The sequence below is a fragment of the Pleurodeles waltl genome, chromosome 4_2 (genome assembly GCF_031143425.1).
Source record: "Pleurodeles waltl isolate 20211129_DDA chromosome 4_2, aPleWal1.hap1.20221129, whole genome shotgun sequence".
Taxonomy (NCBI): Eukaryota; Metazoa; Chordata; class Amphibia; order Caudata; family Salamandridae; genus Pleurodeles; species Pleurodeles waltl.
The window spans coordinates 803376826-803395592 of record NC_090443.1 but is presented as its reverse complement, the minus strand read 5'-3'; the positions used below and the strand labels follow the sequence as shown (position 1 = coordinate 803395592).

Here is an 18767-nt window from a genome sequence, read left to right as displayed (position 1 = left end):
AACCCCAAAGTTATCACACCAGCAGCTCAGGGCCGGTCAGGTGCAGAGGTCAAAGAGGTGCCCAAAACACATAGGCTTCAATGGAGAGAAGGGGGTGCCCTGGTTCCAGTCTGCCAACAGGTAAGTACCCGCGTCTTCGGAGGGCAGACCAGGGGGGGTTTTGTAGGGCACCGGGGGGGGGGGGGGGGGGAGGACACAAGTCAGCACAGAAAGTACACCCTCAGCAGCGCGGGGGCGGCCGGGTGCAGTGTGCAAACACGCGTCGGGTTTCCAATAGGAGTCAATGAGAGATCAAGGGATCTCTTCAGCGTCGCAGGCAGGCAAGGGGGGGGCTCCTCGGGGTAGCCACCACCTGGGCAAGGGAGAGGGCCTCCTGGGGGTCACTCCTGCACAGAAGTTCCGTTTCTTTAGGGGCTGGGGGCTGCGGGTGCAGGGTCTTTTCCAGCCGTCGGGAAATGGAGTTCAGACAGTCGCGGTCAGGGGGAGCCTGGGGATTCCCTCTGCAGGCGTCGCTGTGGGGGCTCAGGGGGGACAACTTTGGTTACTCACAGTCGTAGAGTCGCCGGAGGGTCCTCCCTGAGTCGGTTGTTCTCCACCAGTCGAGTCGGGGTCGCCGGGTGCAGTGTTGCAAGTCTCACGCTTCTTGCGGGGAGTTGCAGGGGTCTTTAAATCTGCTCCTTGTAACAAAGTTGCAGTTCTTTTGGAGCAGTGCCGCTGTCCTCGGGAGTTTCTTGTCTTTTTCGAAGAAGGGCAGTCCTCCGAGGATTCAGAGGTCGCTGGTCCCTTGGAAAGCGTCGCTGGAGCAGGTTTCTTTGGAAGGCAGGAGACAGGCCGGTAAGTCTGGGGCCAAGGCAGTTGGTGTCTTCTGTTCTTCCTCTGCAGGGGTTTTTCAGCTCAGCAGTCCTTCTTCTTGTAGTTGCAGGAATCTGTTTTTCTAGGTTCAGGGAAGCCCTTAAATACTAAATTTAAGGGCGTGTTTAGGTCTGGGGGGTTAGTAGCCAATGGCTACTAGCCCTGAGGGTGAGTACACCCTCTTTGTGCCTCCTCCCAAGGGGAGGGAGTCACATCCCTAATCCTATTGGGGGAATCCTCCATCTGCAAGATGGAGGATTTCTAAAAGTTAGAGTCACTTCAGCTCAGGACACCTTAGGGGCTGTCCTGACTGGCCAGTGACTCCTTGTTGTTTTCTTTGTTTCCTCCAGCCTTGCCGCCAAAAGTGGGGGCCGTGGCCGGAGGGGGCAGGCAACTCCACTAAGCTGGAGTGTCCTGTGGTGCTGTGACAAAGGGGTGAGCCTTTGAGGCTCACCGCCAGGTGTTACAGCTCCTGCCTGGGGGAGGTGTTAGCATCTCCACCCAGTGCAGGCTTTGTTACTGGCCTCAGAGTGACAAAGGCACTCTCCCCATGGGGCCAGCAACATGTCTCTAGTGTGGCAGGCTGCTGGAACCAGTCAGCCTACACAGATAGTCGGTTAAGTTTCAGCGGGCACGGAGGAGCCAAAATGGCGGCCGGGACGGTCGCTTGATACGAGCGCTCCGTCCACGGCTCGACCAAGACATCCTGTAGGGCACCCCCCGCAAATTTGGTGACATGGCCGTGGCCCGATCGGGGGGGGTCCGGAGCGTCTGTCGCGGACCGAGCGTGCCCCTCGGTGTACTGCTGGGCCGAGGCCGGGCCCCGAGGGCTCGTGCCGGGTGCGGCGACGGGCAGGGGGAGCTGCCTTCGCGGCTCCAGCCGCGCTCTCGCCTCGCGCGGCCGGCCCCCGCCCACTCCGCACGCGTCCGGAGGGACGGGGGAGCATCGGCCACAAGGACTTCTTCGCGCTACCCCCGGGGCGCGCGGAGCTGCAGCCGGCCCGAGGGGGGTCGGGCGCCATTTTGGGCATCGCGGCGACAGGGACGTGCGGACACACTCCAAAAAGCAAAGGAAAGGCGCCTCAGCCCAGAGCCAAGAATAAACAGCCCAGGAAGGAGCAGAGGACCACTAATGGGAGCCAGCATATTGAGGTGAGGGGGGGAACCCGGGGGGGTGAAAAAATTCAGTCCCACACCGAGGGGACACTCCTGGACTTCCGGCCACCTCCCCCCGCCGCCAAGATTAAGTAGCGCCACGCGCCTCCATAGGCTTGGACCTGTTAACGCACATAGCATAGACGGCTGGTGCGTGCCGCGGGTGCTGGGGCCGCTCCGGTCCTCCACGGTCGGCGCTTGCCTGGACTGCCCTGTGATGCACGGAGCCCATCTGCGGCTCCAGACGCTCGTCCCGCTCCTTGATCTCTCCAGGGCCACGCCGCCTGCCTCGGCCCTCAACCACGCTCCCCCTCCTGTTGGGGAAACCTCTGGCACCAGGCCCAGCTGCCACCTACGAGGGTGAGAGAGCTCTCCACCGGCTGCTACGCCCCCCACGAACACCGGTGGGCCCCGCAGGCAGTCTCACGAGAACTCATCGTCGAATCGTCGTGAAAATCGGCGGCCGCAGCATTTGTCAACGGACGCACGGCCACAGGACATAAGCACGCGTAAAAACAAGGCTACGCCCTCCATTGACATTGCTGGACCCCACGCTCTCAACGCCGTATGTACACACCACATCCAGGACACTCAGCAATAGTCTAACTCAACGAATTAAAAGGGCCAAAAAGTGCGAAGCTACTGCAGACTAAGAGGAGAATTCGAGGCAGCCAAAATGGCCAACAGAGCCAAATCAGCCAAGAATTCAGACCGAACCACCCAAGGATCAATATCTGCTGACCAACAATCTAATCCATCCCTGCAGTCACTAGAAAACACACTCCTGGCGCATTCTGCTCAGTTCGAGAAAGTATTCCAGGCGATCTTGGACACTAAGTCATCTTTAGAAAACAGAATTGACGCAGTTGCACAAGACTTGAACCTCCTACGAGTGGACCACCGAAGCCTAGCTGAAAGAGTGAAAACAACCGAAGCTGAAATATCCGACTTAACTCCAATAGCGCAAGGGAACCAAAGACAAATTCAGCGCATGGACGAAGAGCTGAAGATACTCTGGAGAAGATCCGAGGAAATGGAGAGCAGAGCGCGCCGAAATAACGTGAGATTTCTGGGTTTTCCGGAAAGTATGCGTCAACCGGAAACAGAAATTTCCCTAGAGCAGTGGCTAATTAAGGAGGTGTTAAATGGGGCTCCATCCAAGTTTTTCTCGGTTGAAAGGGCTTATAGAGTCCCGGGCAGGCCTCCAGCCCCCGGCCAGTCCCCCAGACCATTGATTGCCAGGTTCTTGAATTACAGAGACCGAGATGTAATATTGCAACAATTCCGCAATAAGGGCCCATTCAAGTATGAAGACTCGAACATCAATGCTTACCCAGACTTCACGCAAGAGGTGCAGAATCAGCGCAATTCTTTTGTTAAAATCAAGCAACGCCTACGAGAACAGAACATAAAATATGCCTTGCTCTTCCCAGCCAAGTTAAGAGTGGTGATGGAGGACCGCACTCATATATTCACCAGCACCGAGGATGCCTGGACACGGCTCCATGCCAAGGGCCTTGCACACCCCCGGGAAGATGCAGAGGAGGATGAGAAACGGCGGAGACCCACTGCAGGGAAGCGATTCAAACGGCACACCAGAGGCCAGCCTAATGACTGGCAAGCAGCAGAGGAAAGAGCGAAAGTGCTCAAAGAGACGCCGCTGCATATGCAAAGCAGCAGTATAACTCCCGGCGGGCTTGTTGAGCTGGAACCGGACTCAGACACAGCCAGCTCCGTATCCACGGCAACAAGAGAACTAGGTGGGCCGAAGGTCACCCCAAGATCTGCCGATGAACTATAAACCACCCGCTCAGGTCCAGAGTGAACACTAGAGATGGCGACAGCAACTGGGAAAACTTATAGAGACTTCATGACACTGCCGAGATGAGGGGATAAAGTGCTTCCGACAATATACATCTTTGATATAAATACTAAGCTAAGTGATTTGGGGCACAAACAGGCGGCATGTGGTGGGTGGGTGGGGCCAGAGGGATCGGAAATATACCAAGGGGGGGCGCCCGAAGATATTGGCAGACTCAGTCTGCGGCATGATGTTAGCCCCTTACAAGAGCCACATCTGTAAGTTATAAGAATCCCACTGTGCGAATCCAACTGGATAAAAGTTATGTTACACATTTTTAAGTTTTGTAGTTTCACTGTAGTTGTGTGTAGTATAGGGGGTTTAATTAGGGGGGAGGGGATCAGTAGTTTAGCAGAAATGCGGCGATCGGAATCACTTAATGCACAAAAGATGGACTCGCACCCGCTATATCTAAATATTAGCAGTAGAAAGGCAGAGATCAGGTGGGTCAATATTAAAACCAGGCCCATAATACAGCAACATACCCCCAGCACCCTACAAGATGTCTTCTAGAAGCAACATGGGGAACCAGTATATCATATTAACATGGAATGTCAGGGGCCTTGGGATGCCGAGCAAACGGGCTAGAGTGTATGCTCGACTTAAGAGACTAGGAGTGCATATCGCTATCCTGCAAGAGACACATATGCTAGAGGGGGATCTGCGAGACCTGCGCGTGAAATGGGGGGGCCAGCTGATAGGCACAACATATTCGACCTTTGCAAGAGGGGTGCTGATTTGGATAGAAGCGGCAGTTCCGTTCCTCATGTCAACACACAAGATAGACCAGGGACGGAGGTACGTAGTAATGGAGGGCAGATTAGATGGCAGACAATTGGCTGTGGTTGGGGTATACGCCCCCAACAGTAACATCACAGGCTTTCTTACCACTCTCACCCCAACGTTGCTGTCCCACCCCATGCCCCTAGCCGTTTGGGGAGGTGATTTTAACAGTACCCCAGTGGCAGCATTAGACAGAAACAGCGCCCACCAGAGCGCATCAATCAACAGGAAGTTTACAAGCCCCCTACAAGAATGGGCAAACGTTATGGGCCTATATGATGTATGGCGGTTAGGCCATCCAGAGCAAAAAGAATATTCATTTTATTCGGTCCCACACAACACCCACACTAGAATTGACATAGTATGGGGCACCCGCGAAATAGGGGCGCTGACCACTGAGTCCGAATATTTGGCAAAGACAATCTCAGACCATGCGCCACTGCGGGTAACTCTGAACTGGGGCAGGGCACGTCAGGTAATTCCCACTTGGAGATTCCAGGCGGAGGCGCTACAAGATCAAGCATTTGCTGCTACACTGGGGAAATCTATAAGCCATTATTGGGAAGTAAACACTATGTCTGCAACAACCCGGGCGATAGAGTGGGATGCCCACAAGGTAGTGGCCCGCGGAGTATGTATGTCCACTACGTGGGGAGTGAGACGCTCCCTACAGACCGAAATTAGCAAACTTGAGAAGGAGCTGAGAGTTGCAGAGAAAGCGGTGGCACGGGGGGAAATTGCCAGCACTATTCTCAAAGAAAAGCGCTTAAAATACAACGAGGCAGATAGCAGGCTCCGCTGCCACGACTATAAATATTACCTAACCAGGTTGCAAACGGAAGGAGATAGATCAAGTAGAATGTTAGCGTGGCTACTCCGCGAGGATAGACAGCAGGCTCCAATAGGGGCCATCCGGGTGAGCGCGCAAGAGATGGCTACTACACAAGCAGAAATAAACGAGACGTTTAGGAATTACTACTCTAACTTATACACTAAACGTACTTCGTGCACAGCTACACAGCTAGAGGCCTTTCTGGCGGACTCCCTCCTACCCCAGCTACCACAAACAGATAGAGATGGAATTAAAATCCCTATAACAACAGCAGAAATAGAATTAGCCCTTGCTCAGCTGCCCAGGAACAAAGCGCCCGGCGCGGATGGCCTCCCCTCGGAGTACTACAAAGCTTATTTACCCAGTCTAAAATCCCATCTGCTGGGAGTGTTCCAGGAGGCGTGGATTAAAGAAAGCTTACCCACATCCCAAAGGGAAGCCATGATAGTGGTACTCCCTAAACAAGGTCGTGACCACACGGATGTGAAATCTTATAGACCACTATCACTGTTAAACACAGACTGTAAAATATTAGGCAAAATACTGGCCAACAGGTTGGCCCCCCTCATGCACTCACTGATACATGTAGACCAGTGCGGCTTCATTCCCAAGCGTAACACTTTCCTAAATATTCGTAGGTTGCTGAGTATAATAGGAGATACCCCCAAGAATGCACAGGAGGAAATGGTGCTCTCATTGGACATAGAAAAGGCCTTTGATACGCTCGAATGGGACTTCTTGCTGGCCACGATGGCCCGCATGGGAATAGGCCCTAACTACATCCGCTGGGTTCGGACATTGTACTCTAATCCGAGCGCGAGGGTGAAGTCAGGCGGGGTGATCTCTGATAGTTTCCCGATTTCCAGGGGGACACGGCAGGGTTGTCCATTATCCCCGCTACTGTTTGCCATAGCAATGGAACCGTTAGCGGCAAAAGTTCGTCACATGGAGCACAAATGGGGAATCATTAGAAATGGGCTACATCACACGATCTCACTATATGCCGACGATGCTTTGATATATATCAGGAACGGTTGTGCAGCTATTCCATCCGTAATATCCTTATTAGCTGAATTTGGTGGCCTGTCTGGCCTTGTGGTAAATTGGGAGAAGTCGTGTGTCTTTCCCCTGGTAAAAAGGGCTCCTAGTAACCATGATCCTCCAGAGGTAGGACACCTTAAGTGGTGCCCTACAACATTTAAATACCTAGGGATAAACATATATCATGCCACGGAAGACTTAAGAGATGGGAATTTGGGGAAGGCGCTAACCTCTATAAAAGGCTCCCTACAATTCTGGAACAAGCTCCCTCTCTCGCCTCCCGGCAAGGTGGCGATTGCTAATATGTTGATTCTACCTCGGCTCTTATATTACTTTGCGGCCCTGCCGATAATCATTCCCAAACACTTCTTTAGCAACCTAAACACAGCGTTACTGCAGCTCATTTGGGGAGGTGGCAGAGCACGAGTGGCGCTAACCACACTGCAGCATCCGCTGGATAACGGTGGCTTAGGAACTCCGAATTTTGAAAAATACTACGCAGCTGCACAACTTCAATGGATCCAACATTGGATCCACAGACCAGAGCAAGCGCAACCTATGAGCCTTGAGCCCCGGCGGAACGGGATCCCCCTTTTAAATTGGCTATCGTCAAAGCCCCCCAGAGCGGCACTGGTTAACCCTCTGCTGGCAGTCGCGCATACGTGTTGGGCCAGGTATGTGCAAAAAAGAACGGACAAGTTCCCGTACTCTCCACACGTACCGCTGAACTACCTATTGGTGGGAAATACAGCGAGGATGCAAGCTGTAAAGTTGTGGAATGAAGCAGGAATACTGACCGTAGGGGATTGTTATGAAGACGGTAAATTAATGACGTTCGAGGTTCTCCAGGCCCTCACGGAGATAAATCCGGGGCAGTTTCTGACATATCACGCCATATGTCACGAAATTAGGAAAATATGGGGAATGGGCACCTCGGAACCAGAGATCTCCCCTGTGCTTCACCAGCTTCTACAATATAGTGATCAAACAAAAATAATATCCAATCTATACAGAACCCTCAACAGGACACCGGATGCACAAACAGGGAAAGCATGGGGTAGATGGAATGCAGTACTTTCCACTCCGATACCACTGGATGACTGGCCCAAGGCCCTGTCCCACATCAGAGGTGTGTCAAGGAATCCCAGATTCAGATACACCCAATTTAACTACACGCATCAAACATATCTTTCCCCAGCCAGAATAAAGCGCATGTTCCCAGATGCAGTATCAATATGCCCTAGATGTAGAGCAACGTCGGCATCCTTCTATCATATGGTATGGGACTGCCCGAACATACAAAAGGCCTGGGCAGATGTGGCAGAGGAGGTATCTGGGCTAACGGGACTTGCACTAGTAGCGGATCCCGGGTCCTGTCTGTTGGGACTTAGGAAAAGACCAAAAAAACAAAGACATTTACACAAATTCATAGACCTGGCCTTTTTAATGTACAAAAGGTTAATAGCAATGCATTGGAAAGCCGCCAAGGCTCCTGACCTGAAATCCTGGTACTCTCTAATAATACGCTGGACTCGCACTGAATATCAGGTACTAAAAAGAATGGTGCGCGAAGGGCGACAGCATACAGGATGCTCTACATGGGAGAATATGGTGACAAAGCTGGAGGCCAAAAACGATGAGAAGCCGCCATGAACCGGGGCATGCGTATTTGCAACAACCACAGCACAAATTCCTCTGCACCCCCCATCTCTGAAACAAAATTCATAGGACACCCAGGCACCACAGAGCATGCACACCATCCCCCCTCAATTGTCCAGTAATAGTCACCCACTAAATCCATGCCACCACAGTTTTAGCGATACGTGGGGAGCAGAAAACCAGGGGAGCCACCTGCATACATTAATTAAGTTGAGGCCCCCCTCAGACAATTAGGGAACTCATGCACACAAAGCAAGGTCCACACTGGTCTCGAGCGAATGCCTATATAAAATCAACAAGGAAGGATAAACCCATAGAGGGTGCAGCCAGAAATGATACCGCTAGATTAGAAGTGTTCCGTGAAGCGCATATTGGGGGGGTGTGTAATTGTTACATGACTTAGTTAATTAGCCATTGTATTGGTTTATCCTGCAGTTGCAAATTGAACAATTTGTATCATATTTTGTAAAATAAAACCAATAAATATATTTAAAAAAAAAAAAAAAAAAAATGTTTCAGGGGGCACCTCTAAGGTGCCCTCTGTGGTGTATTTTACAATAAAATGTACACTGGCATCAGTGTGCAATTATTGTGCTGAGAAGTTTGATACCAAACTTCCCAGTTTTCAGTGTAGCCATTATGGTGCTGTGGAGTTCGTGTAAAACAGACTCCCAGACCATATACTCTTATGGCTACCCTGCACTTACAATGTCTAAGGTATTGCTTAGACACTGTAGGGGCCCAGTGCTCATGCACTGGTGCCCTCACCTATGGTATAGTGCACCCTGCCTTAGGGCTGTAAGGCCTACTAGAGGGGTGACTTATCTATACCTGCATAGGCAGTGAGAGGCTGGCATGGCACCCTGAGGGGAGTGCCATGTCGACTTACTCGTTTTGTTCTCACTAGCACACACAAGCTGGTAAGCAGTGTGTCTGTGCTGAGTGAGGGGTCTCCAGGGTGGCATAATACATGCTGCAGCCCTTAGAGACCTTCCGTGGCATCAGGGCCCTTGGTACCAGAGGTACCAGTTACAAGGGACTTATCTGGATGCCAGGGTGTGCCAATTGTGGAATCAAAAGTACAGGTTAGGGAAAGAACACTGGTGCTGGGGCCTGGTTAGCAGGTCTCAGCACACTTTCAATTCAAAACATAGCATCAGCAAAGGCAAAAAGTCAGGGGGTAACCATGCCAAGGAGGCATTTCCTTACAATAGGTATGAAAGTGCTGTTTAACACACTCCTTTACATGAATTTGAGGCCCAAATGCATTCAATGGAACAGGTTATTGTATAGAGAAATAATGGCTCACATTCAGATGAACTTCTATATTCAAGAGATGGATACGGAATATTTAGAGCAGTTAGGGATGCCCACCAGCCCTGTTCTGTTTCCTAAGGGGATAGAAATAACGGCATGAATGCTGGGAAGGGGAGCAGACCTGTGAGGCTCCTAAACAGGCAACGGTTAAGTAGTATCATATGCGGACACATGCTTGTCTATATTTATGACCCACTTCTAATGGGCTAATTATTACTGATACTGCAATAGTGAAGCAAGGCATGTAGGCAAAGGCTGCAAAGAGGCCCAAAATTTAACAAAATAATAAGGATTGGCTATACGAGAGCAAAAAGAGACACCAAGTCACAAGCTACTCACAGGATGTCTAAGAGCTACCGGTAGCTCCTTATCGACCAGTTGGAGACCCTTGGTATACATAATGTGCTCCATCAGTAACAGGCTATGCATTTTGAACATATGCATAGCATTGAAAAATTTAGTTTTTTTCTTATTCCCACAAAGATGCAATCACCACCTTTGCAGATAATCTGGGTATCAAGAACTCCCCACTTCTAAGGGGGCAGATTGTGGGGGGTGGCTAGAGGTCTTCTTCAAATCCCACAAGTACGGCATATTTTGGCTCATTCGAAGCAGGTAGTCCTATATGTTTTGAACAATATTTTACACTTGGCACCAAAATAGTTGTTTTCTGGGGCAACACCAGCATACCTTGAGAAGATCTCCCCATATCACTGGACCAGGACCTATCTGATAAAGCACTATTATCTTCATTTGAATGGCTGTGGAACAAAATGGTTACTTACCACTGGGAGTAGTTTTGCAGCTTGAAGATTTTTCTGGATTCCCATGCTGTGCATTACTCCGCCCTGTGTGATGTTAGACGGTGCTTCGAATGTTGCTGGGCGTAGCTGGCATCTTCAATTTTTTTTTCTTTCTTTCCGGTTATGCTTTCTCTTTCTGCATCTTCCTCATTTGTTTGCGTTATCTCCCATTTCTGGGGAGGAGGGTGAGTTGCATTTAAATCCAGAAAACTCTTCAAGCTGCAAAACTACCCTTACTGGTAAATAACCATTTTGTTTTGCAGCATGAATCCTTTTCTGGATGTACATGCTGTACATTAGATTATGTAGCAGTACTCCCTCCAGTGGGTTGGTTGGAATGAAATGAGGAAGTGTTAGCAAACAGGTGTCATAGTACTTTTTGTCCCATCTGTGCTTCCTTGTTCATTTCGATATCTACACAATGTTTTGCGAAGGTGTGTGGTGAGGCCCATGTTACTGCTGCAATTTGCATCCACTGGTACATTTGTTAGGAACACCAGTTTTGCGCCCTTTTATTGTGTTGAATGGGCTCTTGGACATGTCAGCAGTGTCGTTCCTGCGTTAGAATAGCAAGTCTGTATTCCTTCTACAATTCATCTTAAGATTGTCCCCTTCGTCACAGGGGAGCATTAGGTTGACTTGGCGAAGGAGACAAACAACAGCTTTCCTTTGCAAAACCTTTTAATTTCTTCAAGATCGTACATTAAAGCCCTCCTTACAATCAAGGTTTGTAGGGCTCTCTCGGTCTGTGTTTTAGGTTCTTTGAAGAAAGCGGGTAGCTGAATACTTTGGTTAAACTGTAAGTTAATTCTGCAAACCACCTTGTACCTGTGTATTTGCAGGTATGGTTCTTGTACGGTTAGTGCTTGCAGTTCTCTAACTCTGGGTGGCAGTGTCATTGCCATTAGAAATGCTGTCTTGAGTGTTAGTGATTTTAGATCTGTTTTTGCATAGGTTCAAAGGGCTAGGTCGTTAACTGCATTAGCACAGTATTTAGGTTCCACAGTAGTGTTGGAACTGATCTTGGTAGAGCAATTCTTTTAGCTCCTTCTAGAAATCTCTTCTCCAGGGACGTGAAGAAGCTGTTACGTGAAGTGCCCCTAGTGTAGGCTACTACCAATGCCAGGTGTATCTGTAAGGATGAATAGGTTAGCCCGGTATCTAGCAGATGAGTGAGTTATGATAATACAGTTTCATGCGTTGTCCTTGTCTCCATATATCCATTATTTGTGCACCAGTGAATGCATCTTCCCCATTTCGCTGCCTGGCATTTTTGTGTAGTAGCCTTTCTTGCTTCCTTAAGGATTTCCATTTTTCAGGGCAGCAGTTGGAGGTGTCCAAATTCTTAATATGCAATAGCCAGGCCACTAGGCTAAGAGTTGCTAGCTCTGGGTTGTACACTCTCTTCCCCCCTCACCCCACGTATTCTTAGCGGATCCTGTTCTCCTTTGATTGTTATCATTTTTCCCCTGGACATCTTTAACAGGTCAGAGTACCAAGTTTGTCTGGCCCATTTTGGTGCGATGAGATGAGGTCCCTGGTTGTCTGGCTTTCTCCAGTACCTTCAGTATTAAGATTAAGGGAACTGGAGGAAATGAGTAAGCAAATCTCCCTGATCAGTTTGACAGGGCATTTCCCTCCGATTGGTGGCGTTGAAACCTGGAGATGATTTGTGGACATTTTGTGTTTTTCGCTGTTGCGAATAGGTCTATTTCTGATTTCCCCTAGGCTCCTAACATTTCATTCATTTTAGTTTCCATTTGCAGGAGCTGCTTTCTTGTCTGCTTAGTCTGTCCGCCTGTTTTTCCTTGTAGGTGGACTGTTTGCAGTGTGATTTTGTTTGTATTGCCCATTGCCGTATCTCTAAGGCCAGCTTGCTCATGGTTAATGATCTTGTTCCTTCCAATATGTTGAGATAGAACATAGTTGTTGTGTTGTCTGTATTAGTACAGTTTGACCTGTGTTGTGTGTTTGGAATACCTTCAGGGCTAGGAAAAAGGTTTTCATCTCCAGGTAATTGATGTGTTTCAGAGCATCTGTGTTTTCCATTGACCCCCTGTATCTCCTGTTTCTGGTGTGTGCTCCCCAACCCTTGTCAGATGCATCCGTTGGGATGGTGACCATTGGGGTTAGTGTCTTGAATGGTCTCCCTACTGTCACGTTTTTGGATTTCCACCATTGTGCTTCCTTATGAAACTTTTCTGTGACAAACACTAGAACCTTCCAACTCCCAGTAGCTTGTGACCACTTGTTGCAGATCCACTCTTGTAAAGTTCACATGTGCAGTCTTGCATGTGTTATGAGCGGTATGCATGATGCCATCATGTCCATTATTTAATGACTGTCTTCACTGTCAGAGACTGCCCTTTCAGGTATAGGTGAACTTGCTCTGCGATTGCCTTAGCACTCTTTGGGACAGGGTTTGCTTGACTGTCCTTAAATTTAGAATTGCTCCCCAAAACAGCTTTCCCTGTTCCGGATGTGGTGATGACTTTTTGCGGTTTACTGAGAAGCCCAGATCCTCTAATGTGGCGACTGCTGCTTGAATGCCCTTTTGGCATTTCCGTTTTGATTTTGCACTTATTAGCCAGTTATCTAAGTATTGGTACACAGGGATACCCTTTCTTCTTAAGTTCCCTGCAACTACGGAGAGACACTTTGTGAAGAACCACAGTGCTGAATTTATGCCGAATGCCAGCACTGTGAACTGGTAGCGCACCTTGTCTAATACAAATCGGAGGTACTTCTTGTTTTTTGATTCATTGGGATATTTAGATAGGCTTACTTTGGATCCAAGGTTGCCATATAATCCCCTTCCTTTAGAAGTGGTAAAACTCCTTGGAGTGTTGTCATCCTGAAGTGTTGAGTACAAATGAATTTGTTTAAGAATCTGAGCTCAAAGACTGGTCTGACAGTTGGACCCAGTTTTGGGACAAGGAAGTAAGGAGACTAGTTTCCCTTGTTGGTACCCTTTCAATGGCTTTCTTTTGTATGAATTCTTTCACCTCTTTCCTTAGGTGTAAGATCTCTTTCCCTTGTTTTTTTTTTGCTTTTGGTTTTTTTTTTTAGGTGGTTCCTTAATTTGTTCTATGCAGTATCTGCGACATATCACATTCAAAATCCATTTGTCGGAGGCGATTTTTTCCCCCACTTTTGTGGGTAATTTCTTGTTCTGCTTACCACTGGTGTTGTATGGGGGCAAGGATTGTTGGCCAAGTCACTTGACTGTTGTTCCTCCCACTCACGGGGCTTGTCCTCTTCCCCTTCCTCGAGCATGAAAGGGCTGTCTAGTTAGACATTGCCACTGCTGTCTTGTTATTCCTGCCCGATGTGAAAGGTGCTGTGTACCAGTGGTCCTTTGGGCTGAGTTTCCTCCCTTTCTAAAGGAGCATTTGTATTGTAGAACTCCCATTGCTTTGGCCCCTTAGTTGTCCTTTTTTTTAATTTTTTTTATTTGTTTTAAACTCATCGACCCCCTCTCCAAACAGGGCATCTCCTATAAAAGGCCATATTGATTATGGAGGCTTGTACCTTTGGCTTGCACCCAGACACTCTGGGCCAAACATGTCTCAGTGTCAGGTCTCTGCACATCTGCCTGCTGGCAATGTCTCCAGCATCCAAGGATTATTCCATGTATGTGATGGCTATATTGCACCTCTTTTACTTCTTTTCTACTCAGAGTTACCACCTTTGCAGTGGCAGGTTCTGGAAATGCCTCCTTCCCTTTAGCCAATATGTTGGGTAGCACTGAAAGGTACAGATTCCCGTTGCTTGCTGGCATCAGGGTCTTGTTGAGAAAACAAGTCTCCCTTTCCTTCCTCCAGCTAGAATCCCTACGTTTCAACAGCCCTTCCGGTGAGGTTGTTATACATGGAGAGGTCATCTGGTGGGGATGGCCTCTTAAGATAGTTGTCAACTCCTTCCTCAGGCACTTGGCATCAAGATTGCGCTACAACTCAGTCAAACCCAGTTGCCTCTTCGACCTCCTCAAATTCGTGGAACTCCTCTCGTTCTTCATGGGGCTCTGGTGTTGCTGGAGCCTCCTAGGCAGACTGGTTGTCCTCTGTGTCGAAAGACATTGATGGCTTGGGCCGAATCTGAAAATCTATTAAGGAGTTGTCAAACTCCTTTCTTTCCAGGAGTGCTGCCATTAGGCCCAACTGCCTTATTTTCTTTCTCCCGACCTCGAGCATCTTATCTTCTCCTTTGAGCATTGGTAAAGGCTTCTACTTTTGCATAGATGGTTCAGTCATCCCGAAGCCTTGCTCTCTCTTGCTCCCTCTCGAGCTGGAGTATTGCCTGCAACAGTATCCCTCACTCTCCTTTTTTGTCAGCTGACCATCAGTTGATGATTATTTTAATGCCAAGGCTACCTTATGGGACTTCTTGTCCAAGTGTTTAGGCTAAGGCCTTTCGGCAGCTTTACCTTGCGTCTTTTCTTTTCAGCATCCTTCGACGGTTTCTTCACGGCCCATTTCTTTTCTGCATCCTTTACATATGTTTCAACGTCTGATTCTTTGCCATGAGCGGTCTCAGCTTCCTAGACGTTGTCGTCATTGTCAGACATGGCGATATCCTTCAGTGGAACCCTTGTCCTGAGTGCTGGGCATGGTGGTATAGTGTTCCAGCCTCGGTCTTTGGCGTAACCGAAGGGTTTTTAATACGAACGCAGCGCAGGCCTTGCAGTCCTCATCTCGATTGTCCTTCGGGAGACCTAGGTTTCAGATCTCGTGGAGGTCTCTTTGTGCAAATTTTTAAGTTGGGGCAGAATTTAATGGGGGTATTTTCCATGTCCTCTACCTGTCCTTCTCCAACCACGTGGCTAGTATTGGCGGGGTTCCCCGTTGCAAGGTAGAATGGCCCCCTTCTCTCTCTATAACCAATTTTGCAGGCTTCTACAAATCAATCGATTTTCTTCCCATAAAAACCCCCACTTTTTTGGGGGGCTTGGGGGGGTGGGGTGACTGGAGATCTTTTGGAGATATTACATTCCTTCCAGACCCAATACCAAACAGCAAAAAAAAAAAAATAATCTGAAGATGGTGACTATGCACAGGGACATCCGGGGCACCGACATCACACAGGGGACGCACATACCACTAAATTGTGGTTGGTGATGCCAAAGAAAAAGAAAAAAAACAAAAAAGAAAAAAAAGAAGGGGGACAATTCCAGCATGTGAATCCAGAAAAAGATTCATGCTGCTGAACATCACCTGCCTCATAGGGTTAGACATACAAGAGTAACCCATGAATACTTTTGCACTCTTCCAGCAATAGTCCTCTTCAGAAGTTCATCTGCCGACCTGCCAGTGTCCAACTGGCTTATTCAGGGCACACGCATGTGCGATTAGGATTGAAATCAGACCCCTACTTCCTGTAAAGTCTTTAATAAGCTTCTCAAAAGTAGGCACGGTTCTGATAGCTACCGATTGATGCAAGAGGTAATTTAGTATTGCACTCGGTCACTCTCAGAAATTCTATTCCCTTGCATATCTTGAATGACTAGATATGTTCCCTCTTAAGCATACCTTTAGTCATTTACCATTTTCACCTCCATCCATATCCAAACAGTGATCCCATCTGCAACTGGTTGTAAAGTCAGGGTTTATGTGCAATGAGGGTGAAAGGTGGCAGAAAACTCGTAAGACTTATGATCCAAACTGTCATGATACAGGAATTCAAAAGTGTGTCCGTTAGTGGAACAAAATACAGGGCCATTTACATCCATTTCGGGCACAGTAACAGGATGCCCAACAGTGGATGTGAGACTATGTGTAGCTCCATAAAGAAACATTGATTTTCAGATTCCAGAAAACTCCAGCCCCTGAGCTGCATGACAGTAACATTCCTAGTACAGCCAGCAAAACCCTCCTTTCTCCCAGACAACATTTATGTTCCTACACTCAACCTTGCCTGAATACCAACACAAACAAATTGTATTACGTAGCTTTACAATTCCCTTAATTTACCTCTTAGAACTTCCAAAGGCAGGGCCTACAATGTATATAGCTGTGGAAGGGAAACAATATTCACCACAGCTATTCTGACTAGCAAGGAAAAAATTCACCTCCCCCCCCCCCCCCCCACACACCTTTCCTATTTAGCACTTCACTTGAAATAGGAGAGAATAATGCAATTTGTACATGAAGTAAATCATTTTAGACATTATGACAACTGGATACTAGGCCCATAAGAGTAAGGATACCATATACAACATTCCGATATCACCTGAAATGAGCAGCTGAACTAGTAGGTTAAACATCCCCAGGTTTATCTTGAAACCAGAGATCTTGGAGAAGCATTTTATCTCTTTGGATCGTACGTGGCAGCAATGCTCTGGGGACCCCCAATATAGAAGCAGGTCATGCACAACATATGCTCATCCCCTCAAACAATATACTGCTAATGTGGTCAGTGGATTGAACATGTATGGCCAGAGGCTCCACAATCATCATGCACATTAAAAGTGATTGTAGAAATCCCTGCTTTATGCCTCAACCTAACTAGAAGTTCTTTGTGGGTTTACCACTTACCCAAGATGATGTTCATGGGGCCACATACTTTGGGGGCATCCACTTCGTCATCTATGTCCCTAGAATAATCTTCTTCAGTAAATTCAAGTAGAACTATTTTACATTGTCGAAAGCTTATTCAGGTATCCAGGAGGCCAGCAATGCCAGACCCCCTTCACACAGACATAAAATATTATAAATCAATTATGCTATCTTTACAGTATTGTCACATGGCTGTCTGTACTTAATATCACTTTATCTTTGTTAACAGGAAATGGGACAATAACCTTCAGGCAAGACAGCAATAGTCTGGTGTTCACATTGATGTGAGCTTTGGGACAGTACGAGGTGAGTAGTTGTGTGGTTTAGACAATATTAGGCTCATCACCTTTAACATGGGGTGTGTAACGTCTTCGGTTAGGACTCCTGGTTCAGTTTGGTGGTTGTAAAGCCACCTGAGCCTCAAGCTTGCCCTAAGTTCATAGACCCATTGGCCTTCAAAATCTCATCCCCAGTTGTTGGTGCCTCAAATTACTTTTGTGCATTGTCTGGCAGTACTAATGGGATCTTCCAAACCAAACATACTCTTTGCTCACCCTCTCAAGGGGATTCTGTTGTGTGAAGAGAGCTATACAAATGTCTAAACAGGGCCCATCTTCACCTACTCTGACTGCACCACTTTACCAGTTCTATTCTTGAGCATCATGATGCATGCCTTATTTTGCTTTGTACACAGATTTAGGCTGCCCATGTTTTGTCAGTCTTGTGAATCTCTTCCTAGAAAACTGCTAGGGTCATAGCAACAATCTTATTATTCAGTTACTCTGTACCAGTGTTTTCTGTGCCCTCAATGCTTTCATATTATAAAAGACCACTATTGATCCCTCAATTCTTTGTGCTGCTACTTTAAACACTGTTAACTCCCTTTCAGAATCTTCAACTCTTATTCTATATCTATACTTTTACTCATACAACTGGTGTCCTTGTGTCCCAAATGCTGCCACTTCTGCTTCACCCTACCCCACTAGCCAGGTTGTCTTCAAAGTAGCTTTTCAACACCTTTCAAATCTTTTTGAGTATGTGGATGCCATCAAAGGGCACCATTAAGCCCACTTGCAGTTGTGAGGCTCGTCTGTTGTGTATTCAATAGATGTGTAAGCAAAGCATGTGGGAGAAAGACTAAAGACCTGATTTAGATATTGACGGACGGTCACAATGGTGTGGATATTCCATCTGCCAAAATCTAAATTTCAAAGGACATAATGGGATTTAGATTTTGGTGGACAGGATATCGGTCACCGTTGTGATGGAGTAACCCGTCCACCAATATCTAATCAGACTCCAGGTCTCTTTCCTTCAGAAGTGTTAATCAAGCATCATCTAAGCTTATTGCCTCCATTTTGCTCTTCAATCCTTTGGGCGATACCCCGCTGTTGTATTTTAGGGGGGACAGCTGTCATGGTCTCATGACTTAAAGTCAACTACGGAATGCGGGAAGTCTACAAGAATAGCTCTTGCTCAGCAGCTCCAGAAAAGCTGCAAGTCTCAATATAGCTCCATCTTCAGCCCACATAATAAGGTCCACCTCCATGCTTTTCCACAATGCACCACTCCCAGCTCTCTCTTAAGTTCAGCACCTTCACTATACCTTTCACTGTATTCTCCTGGGGGAGGCACAGAGCATGCCTCCCCCAGCAGCACCTTCCTGGTGCCACACCAGGCCATATGCATGCTCTTCCGATCAACCTCACCAGAGGTTACAGGAAGGTGGCCTCCTCAGCTTCAGGCTTCTTGCACAGCCATGCCAACATCTTATCAGCTTCTGCAGTGATGCAAGACAGCCCCACTGTTTCTACCTCACCGGTCTGTTGCTGGTTAAGTGGCACAAACCTAGCACTTTGAATCCCTGTGTTGTGAGTCAAAGCCAAGAGATTGCCTTGACTCAGGCATGG

The 18767-nt window shown here is 47.9% G+C and overlaps 1 protein-coding gene across 1 annotated transcript in view; it reads right to left on the bottom strand.

Moving 5' to 3' along the window:
* The window catches only part of WLS (Wnt ligand secretion mediator), a 275288-nt gene that overhangs the window by 117352 nt on the left and 139169 nt on the right, over nucleotides 1–18767 (bottom strand). The gene's annotated exons all lie outside the window — the stretch shown is intronic.